Source organism: Anguilla anguilla, chromosome 13, assembly GCF_013347855.1.
Source record: "Anguilla anguilla isolate fAngAng1 chromosome 13, fAngAng1.pri, whole genome shotgun sequence".
Taxonomy (NCBI): Eukaryota; Metazoa; Chordata; class Actinopteri; order Anguilliformes; family Anguillidae; genus Anguilla; species Anguilla anguilla.
In genome coordinates, this window is record NC_049213.1 from 23,636,895 (window position 1) to 23,656,364 (window position 19,470).

The following is a 19,470-nucleotide window of genomic DNA, read 5'->3' on the forward strand; positions in this document are numbered from 1 at the left end:
TTCTTTTGTTTCGTCTGCTGGTCTAATGTTATTGCATTGGACAACCTGCTCTAACCAAGTGACAAGGAATGGTTTACACACAATGTGTCTTACAGATATGAATGTTAATGAAAGCACCCTGTCCTAATCTGCTGAACAGGTCACAATAAAAAAATTACAAACTTGAAAGATATATTAAGAAGTGATCAATTTTCACTCCTGGGGAATATAACAACAGTTTGACTCCAGATTCCTAGACCTTTAATGTGTCCCAAATATTATGGTGCCCTGAAATGGGGGTGGGGGGCTTTATATGAAAAGTGTTATAATTTCTATAATGTGAAAACAAAGTGTATAAAATACCCAGGGAATTGTTTGATTACAAAACTAAAATCAAATCAAGAAAAAATATGTCTTTGTCCTTTATATATACTGTATTACAGTTACATTACATTTTATTTTACAGACGCTTTGATCAAAAGCAACGTACATAATAAAAAGTATAGGTTATATATTGCACTACACAGTACGTATAAATAAATCTATAGTATATATAGCATAGAAAGTGGCAATACTCTGTATATCTTCCCGATATACTGTGATGTGTTCCAATATTTTTTCTGATCTTGACAATGTATTTTATATATAATCATATAATAATATATTGCAGCACATTCCATTTTCATAAGGGTTGATTCTGAGTTCCTATCATACTGAATTTAGCCGAAAATATATGATTTAATATAGACCAATGTGAAATATAATGTGCTCACCATTGGAGAAAGCAAGTAAAATTATGCCTGAGGCATAGCTGGAAGCTATGGGGTGAAAGGTGTCGATCTGGTGACTGTGACTACATTTTTTAAAAATCTAGTAGCTTGACCTCATTCACTGCATCCCAGAGGAAAAGCCACAAGCATAATGAGAAAATGTATACATCTGAGGTTAACAGAAAACATCAATAGGAACAACAATAACTCTCTTTGTGGTAGCCTACAGTAATGTCCTTTCAGTGTAAAGTAAAAAGCTTCCACATCAAGTGCACCCAATTTTACTGGAGTATCATATTTATATAACAGTAATCTCTGCCACTGACGGCTTTTGGGAAGATAATCATGTCTAATAATGTGCTCATTATAGAAGGCAAATTCATTCTCATTAGAACGTAAAAGGTCATTTACAGTATTCACAACATGACTTTGTTTTTAAACATTCATACATTGCTCGAAAAAATAAGAATCACATTATTACTATTATTTTCAGAATGCAGAAACTGCCAACATTTTACACTATAGACAATTTTTGGTTTCCATGACTAAATACTCTTTCTGTCTGCTTGAGCTAATTTGTGACTTCCTTACCCTCTCTCAATTCTGTCCTCAGTGCTCATGTAACACCGGTGCAGCACCACTGAAATTATGAAACATACAATTCCCGCCACCTTTTGTGCTAAATGAATTCAGTTCAGTGTGTAATCTGTGATAGGTTTCAGAGCTGGAAATAGAGATGTGGGTTCAATGAGGGCCTGAACTAGGGCACAAAGGATATAAGGATATACAGGGCTGTTACAGCAGTGATGTAGAGGCCGCATGCGCAAGCTGTCACTGAAGTGATAATGACAGACCCAGTCTAGCAGGAGTTTTTCTGCTCGGGGGTGTGCATACTGTGTAATTGTAAATCTGTTTCCTTGCTACTGTAGCTTGACCAGGCTCCAGGGCATGCATGCATGCACTCACAGTGCATTCCAGACCAATATTTGGTGTGCGGAAGACTGTTGTCTCTTAGCTGTCTTCAAGGAAGAGCCAATTGCATATTTGGACTATTATAGCTGTACGGAAGCACAATATGCCATTACCATATGCCATATGCTCCTCTCAACTTGAAAAACATATTCCATGTGTATACTGTCTGTTCTGTTTGCAATATCTTTTTCTATTCTAGTAGTAATTCAGCTTTGAAATCAAATGGAAATTAATGGAGGAAAAGACAAATCTAATTTAATTCTTCACAGGCCTCGACCCACGCAACCTCTTCCAGTAACCTCTGCATGCAATGGTTAAACCTTATCTACATCCTCCAGATAGACAGCCATAAAGAGAAATAAATGGCCTTATCACTGCTTAACACCTGACTGAATTATATAATGGTTCTCTGACAACTCAGAGACAGGGAAGATTTTTAATTGCATGCTGTATATGTCAAGCATTAAAATCATGGGCACAAAAGACAGGTTTCTAAAGTTCTCATTGTGAAAGAAACATATTTTATACCTTTTTGTTTATTTAAAATACACTAATAATACAACACTGACACCAGTGATCTTAGAAGTCTTATTTCTATGCTTATCAACAACTATAAATATTACCAAAAACTGTTCTTGTACTGAAAAATGTATTCTCCCTCTCCAGACCTGCAAAAAGGAGAATGTAAAATAATTGAGGTTTTTTATGGGCTCCTAGCAATGTACAGTATTCAGACTGTCAAGATCGACAAGTTTTGTGATTGGCTAATGTCCCAGAGTTACCTTGGAAACGTCTGTCTTATATTGCATGCATTTTTATGGAAGCACTTGCCGTTTCAACAGCGCTATTTGTGTGGCACTTTTTATGTCAAAGCGTGTCCTTTGAGTTAATCTTTCATCGGCATACTAGCTGTTAGATTTCTTTATTCATCCATTTTTAAAGCTTGATTCTTAGATGCATAATGGAAGCTGTATTGCATCCCCACATACAAACGCCGTATGCCTCCCTGCACCCAGGAGGCACCTCCATAAATTATACTTCCCAGTCAGTTATTAGCTTTAATATTCCTGATCTGTATCTCTTTAAACGCAAGCAACACTTAATGATATTTTACCAGCAATTGGCTGCTTTCCAAATAACATTTAACCCCAAATGTGTTATATTGCCTGGACATTAAATTCAAGTCAAACATACAGTATGTTAACATTAAATATACATTTAATGTAAGTGTACATTGTGTGACCAAATATTATACACAGAGATCATACAATTTTAAATATGGTTCCATTTTAAATACTAAACACTGAATTCTAAATATATTGATCCTTACATTATGTCACATTTCTGTGATCATTTTATGAAAAGGCTTAATTTCAACACAGAAACTGCAGCTGTATGGTGTATGGTTTCATAAAAACATTGATCATCAGGCAGAAGATTTATTGCAAAACCCTGCGAAGACTATTCTCCAAAAATGAACTACAGAAGAATTGACCCAGGAGGAGCTAAGCTATAATATACGGCATGAGGCAGAGATGAAGTCACTGGGTTATATAATTTATGCAATTGGCTAGACCGTGCACTACAGTACCATGTAACAGCCATGTCACATTTTACATTTTGAGTGAACTTGCTTGCTATTTCAGCTTTAGCCAGCCCAGGTGTTAATGGTGACAGGTGAATGGAGAGAGATTGTTACTGGCTGTACAGAATATATAGTATCCACACGCTGGTATGGCAGGTAGATAGGAAAGCCAATTATTCTATGAATATAAAAGTCATAGAAAGCCAATAATATTGATTACATAATACATACCCTGTTAAAATGTGAATTTGAGTGTATTCATGCTTAATTTTTAAAAAAATGTATAAAATATGATATTTTGTTTTGTATTCCATAAATAATAAAATAATATTTTAGAAAGGGAGTTACAAATTATAACAGTGATTAAACATTAAACATATTTTTATTTATTTGTATTTTTGCACTTGCATTTTTACTGACATATGCAACACTTATAAAATTACACTGTAATAAAAAATATTATACCTGTAATGTACCTAGTTGGCCATTTATTTATTTACTTATGTATCTATTTATTTGAAAGATAAATCTTTTATGTATGCATTAAGGAAATTGTGAATTCTGGGGAAATTAATATTCTGGAAGGTATTCATGCATAGAGACCTTTTCTAAGCGCCCTGGTTAGTGGTGCACATGTTGATAGTTTTGTTCAGATAATTGCTTCGCAGTTCAGTAACGATTCAGCAGTCACAACCAATCACAGGAGCTGGTGGTGTCTGCTCTTTGTATCAAGCTGTTACAGCGCGTACCACATCTCACATCACATAATGAGGAAAAACATTAGTGTGTTTGTTTCATTTTATCAATTGCCATTATGTATACTGAATACCGTGGCCTGCAAAACTAATTTGAAATATCGTATCGCTCTTTTCTCAGTGGAAATATGGATACCTCCCCCCGTTTACAAAAGAGCATTATGCTGCCTTCAGGGCATGGTTGTGAGGAGGGGAGGAAACCAATTTAGAAACAGATGCCACTAATGTGAAATCAGCAGAATTTCAGAAGGGTGCCCCTGGCCTCCACCTGCAGCACTCTTTCAGATGGCCTTACCTGGAACAGCTATCAAGAAAAACATGCTGGACAAGTATTTTCTCCCAGCTTGTATTACTTTCTCTTAGGACTGTACTATAGTGTAGATAAATATGAACATATGTAAAATGCATAAAATGTGTTACAGCATTAAAAAATCTTATCACCATCTATTGTCTTCAGTTCCTGGTCAAACTCAGGTGTGTGGACTACTGTTATCATTAAACCGCCAAATATATGCCCATGCCTCACCTGTGTTTTTCTCCCTCCACTAGTTTCCGATCATGGCACACGTCAAATCCAGGAGCCGGGCGAAGGCAGAGGAAACGGCTCCAGAATGGGAGGTCTGACTGGGGCAGGGACTGCCAGGACCCTCACTGGCTCCACAGCTATGTGCATGCATTGCTCTTTGGCACAGGCTATGAAAAGGGCAAAGCAGACATCTTAACATGTTATTTTATTGAGTTCAGCAATATTTCAGAATTTTTGAAAGAAGTAAACAATAATGAAAAACATAATGAACATTTCAAATCCTTGGAGAATCAAGCACACACATTTTAAAATATAACAAAAGCTTTTTTTGTTAAAATAATTTTCCAATACATGTAATACTGTACAAAAATACTTGTATATATTTTTCAATAAAATTCTGATCAAACCACACGGCTTTGGATGATCAGCTTTTTTCTCCCCTGAACTGTTTTTGAAAAGACACAAAGCAGACAAACTTGGCTTGGTCTACAACCCCCCTCATCAGCGTTCCTCCTCACTGCCCTCCACTGGTTACCCATCACCACTTGCATCAAATATAAAACCTTAGTGCTAGCTTACCAAGCTACCATGGGGGCTGTCCTTTCATGTGTTCAGAAGATAATCAGAATGTGTACACTAGCCAGAGCCCTCCATTTTGCAGCCTTTGTGGGCTCCTCTCTCTGTTTAAGCCTGTACTTCCTGGTTATGTCTGCCATCTATTCTAGTCCCTTAGTCATGAAATGAGCTTTCCAGTGCAGTCAGACCACCTGGCCATCTTCTCAAATAGACTGAAGACCCAACTTTTTAAGACTGCATTCAGCTCCTCCATTCCTCCACTCTCTAACATTTTAACCCAGCCTAATATTTGGTTAGGTGCAACATTTTTTCAGAGCATTGTGGTTCTTCGCTGTTCTTCATTTAATAAAATGTAATACTCATTCTGGCAGTTAAGTTCTGATTTGTATAATTTAGTTGATTGTTCATTTTGTTGGTAGTTGAGAAGTGAGAACTCCTTCCTCAGTGAACTCCTTCCCAAGATGCCAAACTTCATATGCAGCTTGGCAGTTCAACTTCTGAAAAAACCTAATATTCTCATTGAAGGCATGCCAACTTGCCTTCTGTAGTTGGCAAACACTGGCTTACCTAAGCATAATTTTATTCCATGCAAATCTTCAGCTTCTCAGGTTAGACTGAATGGGTTCCTAATACAGACTGGCTAGTTAAATGGGGAATACAATGCCAATGATCATATAAGACCTTATACAAATTCCAAGAGCAAATATGAGCAATATTGGACAACATATTGCTAAAACGCATACATACAATATAAAAGCCTAACTAAAACAACACAGCCTTCTCAAGAACTTAGTTGAAATTTCTTAATAGTCATTAAACCCTACATAGTTCAATGACTTATCCTAAAATGACCCAAGGTGTTTTGGGTCAATATGACCCATGTAAGAATTTGAAGGAAATGTTTGGGTCAAAGAACTCAAATTACACACAGACACACAAATGCACCTAACACACACAAACACAATAGTACACATGCTCATGCAAAACATGTGGATGCACATGCATGTTCACGTACACATTTTTCACCTATTGAAATACCTAAACTAAAATTACTTCTGTAGGTCATCACGCTATCATTTCTATTCAGTGCTACACACACACATAGACATAATCAGTGGGTTAATCAGTGTTATCTCATAAGAGCCGGAGAACATTATCAAGATGTATGTGAAAATTAGCCAAAGAGCCAATGCCCAGACCAATACCCCATATAATACCAGCTACTTTAGATGTATTACTCATGCGACTAAACCAATAGCCTGTAGGGGGAGCTAGAAACACCAACAATACTTCAGCATAGTTACCATTTTGTTTGGAATACCAAAAAGGTCAATTAACCCACTGGCAACATTTTGCTCAAAGGTTCCAGGCCCATTTTGCATTTACTTGTGTATCCATCGACCATTTACAGCAGACCTTCCCCGTAGGTGGATCTATACATCAAAATAATGACAATCTTTTGGAATTGAGTATTTGGCTGTAAACGGAACAAGTGGATATGCAAGTAAGTCAATTTTTAAAGCTGAAATCCCAATGACAAGACTCCTGGGGCAGAATATAAATGATCAAGACAAAATGGACCAAAGTAATCTAGGTGTAACTATTTTTGAGGGAAAGAGGGGGGTTAAGTCAATTTCATGGAAATTATGACTTTTGACAATTTATATTTTCAATGGTACCGAACAATACAATTAATGCAGCCCTCTAGCAAGCTAAGCGATCACCTCAATTCAGCACCCCACTTCACTCCAATATCACAGCTTATGCCACTTGGTATTTTCTGGTTGCTTAGCTTGTCCCACATAATGTTTATGGGGGATGAGCTAGTTTATTTCTATTACTAGTAGTAGTAGTAGTAGTATACAATTGAGGAATGCACAATTTTAACTGTGTATCACAGCAACATCCTCCATTAATGCGGGCAAAAAAAAGCATTAATTCCTTCTAAAGACATGTAGTCAGCCTCTCCTTCTGTTCACTGCAATCTACCAGCTGAGCTGCAGTTATATTGCCAGAGAAGTGCAGCAGCTCAGGCAGACAGACTGGAGGTGGTCACTCAACCAGAAGAGCTGCAACTGGGCAATAAGGTAGGAATACGCAGCCTAGTGTATTTTTTTTTGTAAGTCATCCAAATATGCGAGTAGCATCTGCCAAACAAACGGATAATATTCACAAATTGTTGTGAATGTATTGTTCATAATAATAATAATAATAATATTAATTTGTGCAATGTAGGTGTTAAATATGTGACTGCAGATATGTATTGCCCGCAAAGAAAAGAAACCCAAAGTTCTGAATGTTGCTGATTTCTGCATTCCATTTCAGCAGCCCACAGATGTGAGCGGCTTTGCACTCAACGCGCACACATCCGTTTCCCTTTCACATACCAATCAGCTGTGCGCCTCTTCCTTTTCACCATCTCCAGCTGAGCGCTGAGTTCACTTCCGATGGTGTAAACAAACCCGGTCACCCCCCCACCCGCGTCTCCTCCTCCAGAACGCCATCTCCCCCAGTCATCGCTCTCAGCCCGCTCTCACAGGGAGCCGCGCACATGATCAATTGCCACTACAATAAAAAAGGATTATTGGCTTTGTAGTCCTCTGCCACATATTGCCATTCATCTCCTCCGCGGTGATTTACAGTTTGTGCCAAAAGAAGCGAAAATACGTACGAGAGCTTTGAAGTGTCTCTATGGATACAGCGCCTTTGGGCCCATTTCACATACTGTGGACATTTGTGGTCGCTCAGCGTTTCAGGGTTGGCCTGCCAGGTAATAATTTCCCAAATGCGGGGCACCTTGACACCTTTAAAGATTCCAAAGGCTGCCAGACTGCATGGTGCTCTGCATGATATAAATTCAAAAATGCATTGCTTTAAATCAATGAAGTACAATCTGAGTCCTGGAATGGAGCAAGATTAGAGCAGACAAGTTGTTAGAAACACCAAATGGCAAGGATCAAAACTAAATCCTCACCTTTAACTTCAATCCAAAAAATCAATTTTACATGTTCATCCATTTGATTCATAATTATTATCAACCTATTCAGGAACTATGCATGAACTTACGCTGGAAAAGGCCGAACATATTACTATTCTTCAGTAACTGTCATGTTAGTTTCTAAATCACATTAAAACAAAAAATATTGCAGTAATAATAATAATAACTATTTGACTGCATTAATTTCATAAAAGCAAATTAACGCACTCAGAAATTGCACTGGATTGAATTCAAATATCTGAAGACACCGAGACAACGCATGGATCTCCTTTGGTTTTCGGACCATCAGAAATGGCAGTCACACCAATTATGATTTTGTTAAAACCTAAATGTTACATTCTCAGATCATGTTCTCAAAAATAACAATAGACATAAGTGCAGTCCTTGTTGAAAAATCAATTTTTATTGTGACATGGAATGTTCTCTCCATTTGAGCGTGGTACTTCGACAACTGAGGTCTCATTCCACTGTACTGCACAGTTTTCTAACTGCAAAACCTTTACAGCCGAGAGAATGAAAAATGAAAAAGAAATAACATGAATACCTTACAATGCACGGCATCAACATTTCCCTGTTTCTCTCCACTCTGTAGGAAGTGTCCAAAGCATTCTGGGCTGAAAGTGTAGTCTGAGGCGAACGCTTTTCCCCCAGAACCTACTTCCTTTGATATACTGAGAAAGGAAGCTTCTTTGTGCCAGCCAGCCAGGGACTGTGGCTTCCAGCTGGAAGGGCCTGCTTTCTCCCATGGCAGGAGAAATGAGGAGCGTGAGGCCAGGCAGAGACTCAGCCCCTCTACTCGCACTACGGGGAGCGATCCCCGTGCTCCTGCCCCGGCCATTTAGCTCACAGAGTGGTAGAGCTTTGGCCACGGTGCGTTAGTCACCAAACACAGCAGGCGTCCCTGTTGCCCAGGCTCCTCATCAAGGGAGGCTGCGTCCCCCCCCCCCGTGCTCTTTCAAAATGGCTTCCAGGACGAAGGGGGAGATGCCCCATTACGATTACAATAACGGATAGCATTCATATAGCACTTTTCAAGATTTCAGAGTGCTTCATGATGAATGAGGAAAACTCACCTCAACCACCACCAATGTGTAGCCAGTTTACACCAGAACACTCACCACTCACTAGGTTAGGTGGATAAGGAGGAAATTGCAAAGCCAATGTAACTGGAGGATGACTAGGTGGTCAGGTTGAGAACATTTTGCCAGGACATCTCAGCTACTGAGCGGAGAACTGAGCTACTGCTCTAAACAGAAGATGAGAGCAACCCTGTATTCAAGTAATAATAATGTTTTAGTGAACTTCTATTTGCTATTTGTTTACCACACTTTTTGCCAATAATAAATATATGGATCCAATACATGCTCATACTCATTCCATGCATGAAATACATTTCCAGTTTTGTTCATTATTACCAATTTGATACAGCAGCTCAACGTTGTCTTATAAATGTTTAGCGTAGTTGTCTCATTTAGTCTTGCACTCTTTTTTTACAACTAAAATAAATAATATTGCCAAATGTTCTCCGTTCACAAAATCTCACATTTCCATATCCCACATTTGGCTGCATACATCGTCTTAAAAATAAACCTTGATCATTTAAACAGAAATAATGACTGTCCTGGGTCCTATGTCAAGCCTTAATTGGGATGCCAAACTATGTTCATTTCTCCACTTGATCTTAACATGGATTACATGTTCCTAACATGGATTTCACCACTCTAATTCCACAGACTATCTTCCGCTTGCTATTTTGGCTGCACTCTCTGCCGTTGAAACTTCTCTTTAATCTGTCCTAGATCTTTGTTATGCTTCTTGTACTAAAATTCACTCAGCTCCCTTACTCCCTTAAAATTTGTAAATCTACCTTTCTAGTTGAGAATACCAAAGTAGCCTCCTGACTATTTTGGGTAAAATGCATCACATGATTAAATTTGTATCACTGTACATTGTGCATTACAGACAGACAGACTTACTGACTGACAGATAAACCTTATCTAGAGATTTCTTCTGAAGTGCCCCCAAGCTCCATACTATCTGAGTTTCCATTCTGTTTCATATGGTTCATGCTCCTGATTTGTTGTGACAGTCTAGTCCCACAGTATATAGAACTCCAAAAACCCCACGATTATGAAATGTCAATCTTTTTTCTGTCTTTCATAAAATTAGATTTCACCCTCCACAGGAATCATGTAAAAAAGGCAATTCCTGCTTTCTACTGTCACTTCCAAACACATGCTATAAAATTACTGTTCTCATTTACTCCTCTGAAATGTAGGTCTTGCAACATCACTCCCAGAAGCATTTGATACACCTGACCACCAAGTTTTCCTGTCCACTGTTGCAGGATTCTTGGAACTCAGTCCTGTCGACTGCATTCATATCTTCTTTTACACCACATTGTAACTCATCTCAGCGCATGGCTTAGTATCATGTTTTCACTTTTGTGCTGAAGACTCAATGTGTCGTCGTCCTCCAACCCCCCCCCCCCCCCCCCCCCCCCCACCCAGAATCAAATATGGTGCTGAGATCTCGGTCTGGTTAAAGATAATCTGAAGCTCACCATCTCCAAGAGTCTTCATATAAGACGTATTTTTATTTAAATTATTATTTGGTGCACTCTTAACTTACATTAAAGAAGAAAATGCAAAATCACTCCTAAATTAAGCCTAAAAAGATTGTACTAGCCGGACAAAGTTATAGGTCGGTTACAGTTAGTCAGTTACATTTTCATTTATAAGACCATACTGCCCACAATCTATCTTCCTATATGCTACATGCTCCTCTCTTCTACACTTAAACAGACCGTATGATATATTTAAACCATACTTTTGGATTCTCACTACTGCCTAGTTACACAGTATATATAAATCTAAATACCAATTGTTATGCGTGATCGCCTTATTATAGCTCTTTCATAAAATGAGTTTTCACCTTGAAAACTATCTTATTCACCATGGCTTATTCAATGAAATGAAAATTCAAATGTAGAACGCGTATATAACCAATAACACAATCTATTTGAACAAGAACCTAAGCTGCAAAAATGTTAAAAAGGGGGGTGGGTGATATAGGAGAGTGGAACAAAGATTGTGTATTAATTTCAGTGTTTCTAGTCGGTTCCTCAGTGGCACATCCCCAGAGGCACTTGTGCATATACTGCACTGATTTGGCCTATGACCCCGATGCAATTTCAATCATGCCAATGCTGACTGTGTAACAGGACTACCACAGGGCAAACATTATCAGCCACACGCTATTCAGCGACTCATCTGGTGGAACTGGGAACCTGCAATGAGGCTATCTTCTCTGGGCCAGCTGCATAGTCCTCTGGAAAAAGTGTCTGCTAATGTACACACTCCCAATTTTACAAAGCACTTTACATTATCTGGATCAAAATCATACTGATGATTATGAGGAGCATGATTCTGCTACTAATGATGTTGTTGCTGAAAGAAAGGGATTATTATTATTATTATTCCTAGTTTTCCAGCATTTAAAAAAAATGGGAATACTTCACAATGGCTAATTTTAATAGCTCCTGTGAACCAACAAATGTGTGGTGCAGTAGGGATCAGTAGGGAATAGCAGAGATCAGGAATGAATTGAACACAACTTGAATGGTTAGCATGTTTTAGCTGACGCAAAAGGTTAAAGCGTTGCCCCTGGCGACAGAATAACGCAGTGTCCTCATTTCACAGCGACAAACACTCCACATACCACACTATCAATCTGTAGACTGGCTCTGTTAAAAATGCATTTCCTTAATGTCACAACCCACTCCCCCTCCACTCAGTCCTAGAAAAAAAGCATTTAAAAATCACAGCGATGTCTTCATCATGTCAGCATGATTTATTTATTTATTTCTTGTTAATTGCTGTTTTTTCATTCTTCTTTTAATGTAATATGGAATCACAGAGGAGCTTTAAAAAAAAATACAGGCATGCCAAACCTTCTCCCGGGGTTTATGGTGACATACCAGCACAGTCGCATCAAACACCTTTGTAAGAAAAAATAAATGTTATTGGAATAGGACCAATGCTTTGATTGATGTGGCATTTATTATGATTTATTAACCCTATCAAAAGGGGTACAAGCCCACTAATACACATTGGCTACTTTGCTGCAGAATGTTATTTCCTGGACTGAAAATCTCTGAAGAGCACAACTGCTTGACTGAAAGTATAGAAAGCTTAAAGGCAATGATCTTCGTTTTTGGCTTATTGTTTTGGCAGTGATGCCAGCTTAGGAGGGCACAAGAGAGATGTGTGCATTTGTTAATACTGCACACTACAAAACTACAAAATAACATTTAACTTGATGATTATTTAACAAATCATAACATTGGTGTTGTAAGTTCAGAGCATATTTACACATTTAGTTTCATATGCAGCTGATGACCTTTACTTCACACAATGTGGCGAGGGCATATCATTTTAAAGGCTGTAACAAATAATTGAGGGAAAGAAAAGTTGCCAAACCAAGCAATGAATTAATACTTCCAATAAGAATTTTACTCATACTCATCTAGAAGGTAAGGCATGTAATGGCAACAAACATTGAATGAAGAGAAAGAATCTGAAGAGCTTCTCTGAAGTGAAATCTGAACTTGTTTTCAGACTTGCATTTCACATACTTTACAGAACAAATTACACGCACGTACGTAGGCTACGTTTTTTTTATTTTTGTTGCGGTTGAAGTCAATTTTAAACTGCCAGAGCTAGTATTTTACTGAGGTTCTGCTGATAGCCTGACGCAATGGATGTAGGTTGACTACCGCACCATTTTAGACATAAAGTGCAGATACGACGGTGAATTAAAACTAGAACAAGATTTAGAATCTTGATTGCTCAAATGCGACTTTAGGTAGGCTGCATGTGTAGGAAGCAAATGCGAGATCGCTGGTCGCCATATCCAGCAAACCTGATTCCAGTTAAAGCCACGACTATTTGCGCACGGTTCGTTATTTCCTTGATTATTTTTTACTGGAGTATTGCAGCTCCGCTAAAATAGCTGTATCGTCATTAGACTGGTACGAGTGAAGTGCCGTTCCCTTGAAGAGTGGATCGGGAATTATCTGTGCCAAGCCAACTAACCTTGAGATTGCTGAAAGATTATCAGAATACTCAAACGGAGGCGTTTGTTGGTCGCATAGAAATGCAATCAGTTTTACAGATATTGTTTCAATCTTAAGGGAATGTTCATTTGCATTGGTAGCATGCAATCACCAGTAATTTAGTTGGGTTTACTTGAAACAGAATAACATTATTTTCTCTTTAGTGTGCTTACCATTCAATATGGCGTTGGATTGACCCCGTCAAGTATTTGATTGTCTGTGCGGAGCACTGTGCACCACGTGCGTTTCCTGTCCTTTTGCACGTGACTCCCGTTTCGCGTTCACATTTAGTGTGTAGTTTATATATTTATTTTTTATTCAGTGACATGATAAGAAATAATGTTGGGTTTGCTTCAAGATATGCTCACGGCACTTTGATGCCTAAAATGGAATTTAAAAAATGTGTTTTTGATGGTATGGGTAATTTCCCAGAATATGACTGTTAATCAATTTAAAAGGTGGGCACTGTGTACTATACAGCAGAATTCTTCAATTATGGGGGGGGGGGATATTTTATTTTATTTTTTTTAAATGGTGCATCTAAAAGCACCAGTCCTTGGTGCATTGAAGTACCCCATGGTCAGGAATTGAATCCTGATTGTGCTGGTGCTGACTGCAGCCAGGAGCCCCGTGGGGAGATACACAATTGCCCATAGCATTTCCCAGGGATGTTGGCTGTCAGGTTCCTCCCACCTCATTGCACAAGAGCAACTCAATTGGGCACCTGCAGTTCGCCTGCACCAGCTGCATATGAAGTGCAGTGCTCTGATACAATGACTGTGTGGCTCAGCTGGAGGACTCCAGGGCTAGAAGAAGGCTGGTCCACAGGTTCTGCTCTCTCTGGAATCAACAAAGCATGTTACAGGATTACAGTGAGCATACAGAATGCAACCACATATTCCACATTAAGATATAAAAATTTTGGCGGAAATGTGAGAAGTTATTTGTTTTGCAAAGTAATTAAAAATAAATATTTATATAGCTATTACATTTAATGTCTTGAACACCGAATCATACTGTACATAATTTATTTTTATTTATTAATTAAGACTTTTTTGTATTGTTTGCCTCTGACACACCAATGCTAAATTAAACCCTCTGACTAAACTATCAGACAAGGTGTGACCACACAACAAGCTTCTCCACACTACTCCCTGACCAGCAGCAAGGTCATCTGGGTAAACTGAACTGTGTGTGCACACAAGGCACTTTCGCCCTTTTTTTAAACTACGATAATGACCGCATTGGCATTACATCAGGAGATCTCAGGTGATAGGCTGATGTAATGGATCCGCAGGGCTGTGTCGGAGGGTGAGAAGTGTCAGCTCTGGGCCACTCCTCTGGCAATGGGGGGGGGGGTTGGAGATGGTGAAGGAGTGGGGGAGGCGTCGTCATGCTTGTTGGCCTCAGGCTGTCAGGAGCTGTCTCTCCACCAGCCAGAGAAGCGTTCGCAATATTCATCCTAATTACTGCCCTGACAGCACCCACTACACAGCATCATCCGACTACTCAGGGCTGCAGTGTCGCTAAATAGACCAGGAGTGAACAAAAATCCAACAGAGAAACAGAAAAGGCTCCATTTTATGTGTTCTAAATAATAATACGGTCTATATGTACTCCATTGTACAAGTTCCAAATAATCATATAACTTATAACTTATTTGTACTCCATTTTATACATTCAAATCATTATATGACCTATATGTACTCCTTTTTGCATGTTCCAAATAATCACATGACCTATATGTATGCACGTGAAGAACTTACATTTACATTTTGGCATTTGGCATTTTGACATTCTTATCCAGACCGAAATTTTTACATACAATCCATTAATATAGCTGGATATTATTACTGAAGTAATTCAGGTTATGTACTTTGCTCAAGGGTACAATGTCAGCACCCCAGCTGGGATTAAAACTCTCAACCTTTCAGTTACATGAAGGAAGGATGCTGCGAGGGGGGAGTTAGGATGATCCCAAGGGCCCGGATAGTCAGGCGCCCTCAAAAAATAGAACTGGATTTTCTAGGGTGGTGGAGCACAATGAGATCTTTTCATGGGGTCCAAAGTCCCTGATGACACCCCTGCATGAAGGTCACTGTGGACTAATCAGTCATCAGCAAACAGTTGTATAAAACACCATTCTGAATTTAAACAATGATCTTGCTTTGCATTTCATTCTGTAGTGTATATAATGAATTATGAATACCGTTTAACCTTCAGATGTGCAGAAAGTTTTTCTTTCGTATGCTGCTTAATATGTCATCATTACATTTTGTTGTGCAAAATCAATTCATTTTCTTTTTTTATGTTTTGGTGTATATTCCAGTGCTACAGTACAGCATTGTGAAGCTGTTGATCATTGATCATAACCTCAATTTCCTGATCTGAAAATGTATGATTTCTTTTTCTCAAAGTTGCCTAGGTTTTTGTTGCTCAGTGTCTATTTCTAGTGCCATGTAAGCATGGCAATTTGTTTCTGACCCTTATTTATGGGTGTCTCCTACTGAATGAGGGTGTTAGAACCAATCTTAGTAAATCAATCAGTAATGTGTTGGTATGTGCAGCCTTAATAGTGTTTCAATATAATTAATTTTTATTTTTGTTTTTTGCTCTAACAGTAAATTTTTTTGGTCTAACAGTTAATTTAGCCTACAATGTATTCTAACCCTGGTCATCACAAAAATAAGTCACATTTTTGTCAACCAGCTCACAAATTTCTTAAAGCTGTCAGGATTTTTGATCCTGAGCAAGATAGCATCACAACCTTCCCACAAGTGATAATTCCAGGTTTTGGCAAGAAGTATATATCCAAGCTGGGCAATTACAAATTCTTGCATAAAAAAAGAGCACTGCAATGTCACAGGGTGAATTCAAAAGGCACAATAACATTCCATTGTAAGCAACTCTGCCTTTGCAGAAAAATGCATCTTTTCCTATAGATGTTTTCATTGAGCATCATCAATCAATGATAGAAAAAAAAGGATAACAACTGACCATGCTCAAATTTAACAATAGACTTTAGAACCTGGAATTTTCATTTGAACTGTGTAAATGACATTATCCAGTTTTCTTCATTACTATTTTAATATACCTTGTGTGCAAACTGTTTTATTAATTTTTATTAATTTATTTAACTGTTAGTGCAATTGAAATGTTATACTGTGTATAGCTATAATATTTTAATGTTAAAATGCTTAAAAATAAAAACTAACATCACCTGTATCCTCAAGTACTGCCACATGTCCACGGTTATAAATATGTGGACCGAATGTGACACACAAATGTCGCTTGTAAACATTGCTGCCAATCATCGTCTGTGCTAAATTAGTGGAAATTACTTTATCAACATAGATGATTGGGGTGGAGCAGTCAGGATAATTGTTTTGACGTGGCTTTAAAAAAGGCTATCGACCTCTTGTTGGAGAAGGACTGAAGTACATGCAAGAAAACAAGTTGAAACGAACTGGTGGCCCTAGTCTTTAAAATTCATATTCTGTGTAATGAATGTTTCTCAGCATACACTACACATATGCAAGACAAATGTTATCCAGTAATTGAATGCTGACACCAATGTATTTATTTATTTATTACATTTAAAACCTTGACATGTGTTTTACCAATTCATCCTGTAGTGGGCAGTATAGAAATTTAGTCGGTGTCAGGATAAAAATGTAAAAAATTTAAATGTAAAAATTCTATTGAATGTACTAGGCTCAGCATCATGTAATTTGTTTTTGTTTTTTATTGTATAATATAACAATTTAAATTATATTATCATTTTTTTATCAACCCATATCAAATAGGTATTTAAGACTGAAAACAGTCATTAGATGGTTGGCCAATATGACTTCTTGACTTCTTCTTAGTGGCTCGTGTCATGAATATGTTTCATATGTCATATTTCTATCATAAAAAATTAAGACTTTTTTTGGCAATAAATTCTTACAGAAGTTTCTAAGATGCCGGATTATAATGGTTGGTATCGGAACATTCAGGTGTTCATGGTTCAGCGTAAGGCAATGTATTTCAGTCAACTCCAAAGTTGCTTATATAAGACTATTTTATTACCAGAGGCTGTGCATATGAACATATTCATTTTATAGTATTTATTTTATTTACTCACAAATATAAGCTAAAATATTAGTTTTTTATATTGTCCCAGTGGTTCTTAACGTAAATGCAGCAGCTTCAGGTTACATGCACAATTGGAAATGGTTCCTGAAGATTGAACATATTTTTTGAATAAACAGGTGATATACACATGTAAAGCCTCTGGAGGGATAATGTCCATGTACAAGCTGCTTTGAAGTTATTCAAATTGTATTTCCTTAATTTAAACTACAAACCCCGGAATGCCCCAATACCCACCATTGTAATGCTGGTGGGTCATCTGAAACTTCTACAAGTATCTAAAAAAATCCTTCATTATGTATTTCAGCCAATCTAAAACATACACAAAAAACCAAAATAATATTATAAAATCAACGTTTGAACAACGTTCCTCTAATTAGGAACTTTTTATCCAGTGTTGTGTTTCAAATAAAATTAAATAAATATAAAAACACTTTTTCGTCCTGTAGTTACTTCATTAGCACATAAAATGAGAGAGACCAATTTGTGGGCAGTAGTAATATATGGAATGTTGTATGTTTTTATGCAGGAAATCTAAGAAAAATGAATTTTAAACTATGTATACTTTGAATAATTGTATTTGTGGGAATACATATCATTAGGACGTCTCCTGCGCCTCTCTGTGTGCATGTCTGCATGTGTGTGTGTGTGTGTGTGTAATGTGAAAGCATCAGACTATAAGTGCAATGTCCCCTCCATAATCCTACAGCTATTCTTCTTTCCATGGTGCTGCAAGGCATGCTACAGAATGAAGAAGCATGATGTGTACAACAACAACTGCCCAAGACACTTTGATGTACTGCGTACAAAGGGATGGATTCAAATGAGTTTGTTCTAAATCATTATTTCACAAACCCATTTTTTTTCTCTTTATATGAAATTGACCAAGGCTGTTATTAAATGTATCCTCATTAAATAGAAAACTATTTATTGCTTATATGCTGGCTGCTAGGGGATATTAAATTATCAGGCCCAATTGGTTACTCAGGCTTACAAATATGGCCTGCAGCAAAAGCACATTGCCAAAAACAAGGGCTTATGAACCTTGGTTGTGTTTCATAAGGCAGTGACCTTTTCTTTGAGTCTATGTGATTTGCTGCTTACCTAGGCTTCACAGCAAGTCTGCACAAAAACAGCAGCTCAAAAGCAAAGAACTCTGTGAAGGCATTGCATTGCTCAATGTTTTCATTTTTTGAAAAAATATGAATTGAACTTTACTGCTGAAATTTGCTGCATAAGAAATTCTACATCCTGAATCGCATCCAAAACCTGAACTAGCAGAGCAGAACATGGCATTTCTTTCATAACCACGTGCTAGCATAGCTGTGGGGAATGTTCAAATGAATAGGATGTAATTAGACTGCTGGCATGCGAGCCAGTTTCATATTTTTCACGGTGTTATATGCAAACACGATGCAAAGTGTGTCTTCGGCAGAGCCTGTGAAATGCTTTCAGGTCATGCAGTGTGTGGTGCGAGAAAATTAGCTTCTGATATTTTTCCTTCAGCTATGTATCCCATTACCTGTCCCAGGTGCTATCCGGTATGTCCCTAATAGGCATCATGTCTCTTTCGATGCAATGTGGTGATAAAGATCTGGATGAAAAAGGCATTTCCTCCCGTGGGGAGAAAGGAGAATCTGGAAGCAGCGATAAAATAACTGACAAGAAAAATGTCTACCACAAAGGCTGTAACATTCAATAATAATAAGAATAGTAATAGTATTAGGAATAGGAATAGGAATAAGAATAAATAAACAAATCAATAGCTTTATGCCAACTATATTTGAATAGTTAATAAATGTAAAATATATAACTGTAAAACTATTGCCGGAATTCATTGATACATAGAGCATAAATCTTCCTGACAAATTGCTCTCTCAGATGTCAGGGTGCATACAACCATTTGCATGGCTACAGTGAGGGGACTTGAAGCTTCCAGAAGCATGAAGTGTGTCTTCACAACCAATTTGTGTGCTGATGAGTGTAAAACAGTATAATGATTGAACATGCTCGGCCTGAATAATTGGCCAAATGAGAAGAAGCAGCTTTTTAATGGAGA

The 19,470-nt window shown here is 37.8% G+C and overlaps 2 long non-coding RNA genes across 2 annotated transcripts in view; both read right to left on the reverse strand.

Annotated features, from left to right (window-relative positions):
• LOC118211206 overlaps positions 1–13,526 on the reverse strand; it is a 36,455-nt gene extending 22,929 nt beyond the window's left edge. Inside the window, exons 1-2 of the long non-coding RNA XR_004761971.1 lie at positions 13,451–13,526; positions 4,588–4,754 (exon numbers count right to left, since the gene is read on the reverse strand). This is a non-coding gene — a long non-coding RNA (uncharacterized LOC118211206). The remainder of the gene's footprint in view (positions 1–4,587; positions 4,755–13,450) is intronic.
• Positions 7,654–9,006, reverse strand: LOC118211207. Its single transcript, XR_004761972.1, has 3 exons — positions 8,706–9,006; positions 7,835–8,005; positions 7,654–7,728 (listed from the first exon to the last, which is right to left on the reverse strand). It is a non-coding gene; the product is annotated as an uncharacterized LOC118211207 (long non-coding RNA).
• Positions 13,527–19,470: the final 5,944 nt, after the last annotated feature.